The sequence below is a fragment of the Salmo trutta genome, chromosome 5 (genome assembly GCF_901001165.1).
Source record: "Salmo trutta chromosome 5, fSalTru1.1, whole genome shotgun sequence".
NCBI classification, from domain to species: domain Eukaryota; kingdom Metazoa; phylum Chordata; class Actinopteri; order Salmoniformes; family Salmonidae; genus Salmo; species Salmo trutta.
This window is the reverse complement of record NC_042961.1, coordinates 1,289,828-1,295,162: the sequence shown is the minus strand read 5'-3', so window position 1 is coordinate 1,295,162 and position 5,335 is coordinate 1,289,828.

The following is a 5,335-nucleotide window of genomic DNA, read 5'->3' as shown; positions in this document are numbered from 1 at the left end:
GTAATACATTTGACCTATACAAAAAGATCCCACCATGTCAAACGAACAAATTATTTGTTGGTATTTATATAATTGTACTGAAAATTCATGTTTCCATCACAGCTGTCCTGATTGTTTTTTATAAGGTATGAATTTAGTCGCATAAAAACTGTGGCTGGAAACGTCGTTACAATTAGGGAACTGAGGCTAGCCTAGGGGATGACTTTGGCAACAGTATTTAATAGAAAGCATTATGGGAAAGCTTTATGTTGAGTCATTACATTTGATTATGGTACATCATTTTTTACATACATTTTTTTTTTAAACCTTTATTTAACGAGGCAAGTCAGTTAAGAACAAATTCTTATTTACAATGATGGCCTTGGAACAGTGGGTTAAACTGCCTTGTTCAGGGGCAGAACAACAGATTATTACCTTGTCAGCTGGAGATTCGATTCAGCAACCGTTCGGTTACTGGTCCAACGCTCTAACTTCTAAGCTACCTGCTGGTTACTAGTCCAACGCTCTAACCACTAGGCTACCTGCTGGTGACTGGCCCAACGCTCTAACCACTAGGCTACCTGCTGGTTACTGGTCCAACGCTCTAACCACTAGGCTACCTGTTAGTTACTGGTCCAACGCTCTAACCACTAGGCTATCTGCTGGTTACTGGCCCAACGCTCTAACCACTAGGCTACCTGCTGGTTACTAGTCCAACGCTCTAACCACTAGGCTACCTGCTGGTTACTGGCCCAACTCTCAAACCACTAGGCTACCTGCTGGTTACTAGTCCAACGCTCTAACCACTAGGCTACCTGCTGGTTACTAGTCCAACGCTCTAACCACTAGGCTACCTGCTGGTTACTGGCCCAACTCTCTAACCACTAGGCTACCTGCTGGTTACTAGTCCAACGCTCTAACCACTAGGCTACCTGCTGGTTACTGGCCCAACGCTCTAACCACTAGGCTACCTGCTGGTTACTGGCCCAACGCTCTAACCACTAGGCTACCTGATGGTTACTGGTCCAACGCTCTAACCACTAGGCTACCTGCTGGTTACTGGCCCAACGCTCTAACCACTAGGCTACCTGCCGGTTACTGGCCCAACGCTCTAACCACTAGGCTACCTGTCGGTTACTGGCCCAACGCTCTAACCACTAGGCTACCTGCCGTACTGGCCCAACGCTCTAACCACTAGGCTACCTGCCGGTTACTGGCCCAACGCTCTAACCACTAGGCTACCTGCCGGTACTGGCCCAACGCTCTAACCACTAGGCTACCTGCCGGTTACTGGCCCAACGCTCTAACCACTAGGCTACCTGCCGGTTACTGGCCCAACGCTCTAACCACTAGGCTACCTGCCGTACTGGCCCAACGCTCTAACCACTAGGCTACCTGCCGGTTACTGGCCCAACGCTCTAACCACTAGGCTACCTGCCGGTTACTGGCCCAACGCTCTAACCACTAGGCTACCTGCCGGTTACTGGCCCAACGCTCTAACCACTAGGCTACCTGCCACCGGTCGATGAACCTTCCAGTAACATTAGTTAGGCAATAATGGATTGAATGTTAAGATATTTCATCTGTTCATTAGTGGGAAATAGCCTCTTATCACATAGACAGAGGTTCTGACTTATGATCGATTACACTATTTCAGCCTGTCAACAACAACTGTAAAATTATATATTAAATTAATGTCCTGTGTCTTCAAAACGTCACGTACAGTCACATCTAATAAAAACAAAACACTAAAAACTTTCAGAACTGTTTTGTAATTGTTCTTCAATATTAGCTACCAGAATAGAGGAACCTATATGCCAAAGTCTTGAATCAACCCACAACCACAATGTGGAAGCCAGACAGCTACATCATGAACAAGTTTGTGTTGTAAATTGCACCCTATTCCATATCAGTGGTGCAAAGTACTTAAGTAAAAATACTTTAAAGTACTACTTAAGTCATTTTTTGGGGGTATCTGTACTTTATTATTTATATTTTTGACAACTTTTACTTTTACTTCACTACATTCCTAAAGAAAATGATGTACATTTTATTCCATACATATTCCCCGACACCCAAAAGTACTTGTTGTGTTTGAAATGCTCTGCAGGACGGAAATTGCCCAATTCACACACATATCAAGAGAACATCCCTGGTCATTACTGCCTCTGATCACCGAGGTAAAGCTAGTTTCAAATTGGATATTCGCCTGTCGTTTTCCTTATGTTCACCAACAGCAGTTAGGGACCGTCAATATAGTGACAAACACATTTTTCAAATTTCAATAGCTCTTTCACCATTATTCCTAAAACTTTAAAAACTGGGTCTAGCTAACCCGATGGCATAGACACAAACTGCACTCTATTTTGTCGATTTACATCTAGCATAATTTGAAATTATTTATTACAATTTTTGAATTTCAATAGCTCTTTCGTCATATGATCTACTGACTTCAAACATGGTTCAGAATGTACAGTCAATGGGCCTACACATTGCACACCCTTTAGTTTGTCCATTTTCATCTCACTCAATTTTACATGTATTTTTTTTTATTTTAAATTTCAATAGCTCCTTGGTCATGTGACCTACTGACTTCAAACAAGGTTCAGAATGTCCACTGACTACCCTTATATAGTCAGTGGACTATAGTTATTCCATTGTACTGGATCTAATACATATTAGCATTTTACATACATTCATAAGTGTAATAATTTGTTATGACATAGTGTCACGTCCTGACCATAGAAAGCTGTTATTTTCTATGGTAGAGTAGGTCAGGGCGTGACGGGGGGTGTTCTAGTTTAGTTTTTCTATGTTGTCAGGTTCTAGTTTTGTATTTCTATGTTGGGTTTTGTTTGGGATGATCTCCAATTAGAGGCAGCTGGTCCTCGTTGTCTCTAATTGGAGATCATGCTTAAGTAGGTTTTTTTTCCACCTGAGTTTGTGGGAGATTGTTTTTGAGTACGTGTATGTTAACTCTGCGTCACGGTTTGTTGTTTTTGTTATTCAGTTTATTTATATGTATTGCATAGTTTCACAGTGTAAATAAAATGTGGAACGACACACGCTGCACTTTGGTCCGCTCCTCCTTTCGACAACCATGACACATACTGTGAAAAACTCTCTTGGCTGCTGGCTCTGTCACTCCAGACATGCGCAGAGCAGACTGAAAGGGGAAGGGTAGCTCTTGACTTGAACCACAGGGGTTCTCTGTAAAGAGAGAGTAATCCAAAAGGCACAGACACACCCCTTGACTTTCAATTGGCACCCTTGACCTGTATTTATTCTCTCCTGATTGGTCTACGTGATGCTTAGTCAATGGGAACTCTGTTGCCGGCTCCATCATAACGTTTTTACACAGTCTGGCAGTCTGACTAAAGTGCCAGAGATATGAGGAGAGGCTAGAGGTTGACCAATTAATTGGCATGGCCTATCAACTCCCGAGATTAGGCTGGCAATACTAAAGTGCCTATACGAACATCCAATAGTCAAAGGTATATGAAATACAAATGGTATTGAGAGAAATAGTCAACGCGTTATAATTCCTATAATAACTACAACCTAAAACTTAACTGGGAATATTGAAGAACTGGGAATATTGAACCACCAGCTTTCATATGTTCTCATGTTCTGAGCAAGGAGCTTAAACGTTAGCTTTTTTACATGGCACATATTGCACTTTTACTTTCTTCTCCAACACTGTGTTTTTGCATTATTTAAACCAATTGAACATGTTTCATTATTTATTTGAGACTAAATAGATTTTATTTATGTATTATATTAAGTTAAAATAAAAGTGTTCATTGTTCATTCAGTATTGTTGTACTTGTCATTATTACAAATATATATATAAAAATCAGCCGATTAATCGGCATCGGCTTTTTTGGGTCCTCCAATAATCGGTATCGGCGGTGAAAAGTCATAATCGGTTGACCTCTAGGAGACACATCCTCCTTTGTATTTATGGGAACAAATATTTCCTAACACTTTGGATCCTATTCTTGGACAGTTAGAAGACACAATGCATCAATACTTTGCCCTTTTCCTTTATGATTGATATTAATGATGAAAGGAGATATTATCTCTCTCTCTCCTATTGTTGTTGCTGAATAATGGCAAAATAAAAAAACTGGGGAAATAAGTACTTAGAACTACCAATTATTATGGATAAATATTAAAGAAAAGGGTAAACACAACACTGGACTGAACCCCCTAATTGTCAAACTAATATTAATGTACAACAATATAGAAGATTCATGACTAGAGGTTATGCGATATGGGTGTCTATCCACTGCACTCTTCTTAGGTGTGTAATTGACATGACCAAGGAGCAATTGAAATGTAAAACTATGAAAAATGTACGTTACACTGCATGATTTTACAGCACACAAACAAGAGTGTGCAATATATAAGGCTAGTCTGTGGACATTCTGAAGTTTGTTTGAGTCCAGTAGGTCACATGACCAAGGAGCTATTGACATTTTTAAGTTTGAGAAATATGTGTAAAAATGTGTGAGATGAAAATGAATAAACCAAAGGGTGTGCAATATATAAGGCTAGTCAGTGGACATTCTGAACCTTGTTTGAGTCAAGTAGTTCACATGACCAAGGAGCTATTGAAATTCAATTGTAAAAAAACATTTGTACTTTGCTTACGCTCCCTAACTAATTCAACTAGGAATACAAAATGCTGCTCACATTTCCACATGTTTAATAGCTTTGGAAAGTGAATAAATGTCCAAATCGTGAAAATAAGACTTGTGCAATGTTGTGCACAATTTCTCCAACATTATAACACTTATTTGGTGTCTGTGGCTCAAGTGGTTTGAAAGCTATTGAGGTTTGAAAGCGCGAATATCTGTTGAATATCCAACTTCAACTGTCTTTACCTCGGTCCCCTGATCTGACTCACTAAACACAAATGCTTTGTTTATAAATTACGTCTGAGTGTTGGAGTGTGTTCCTGCCTATCCGTAAATTAACAAAATAAACAAGGAAATGGTGCCGTCTGGTTTGCTTTATATGAGGAATTTAAAATGATTTCTACGTTTACTTTTGACACTTAAGAACATTTTAGCAATTACATATACTTTTGATACTTAAGTATATTTAAAAGCAAATACATTTAGACTTTTACTCAAGTAGTATTTTACCGGGTGACTTTCACTTTCACTCAAGTCATTTTCTACTAAGGTATCTTTATTTTTACTCAAGTATGATAATTGGGTACTTTTCCCACCACTATGCACTACTTTTGACCAGAGCCCAACTAGGCTTCAACTCTATAAGCCCTGGTTAAAAGTAGTGCACTACATAGGGAATAGGGTACCATTTGGAATGCATTAAAAGAAAAGAA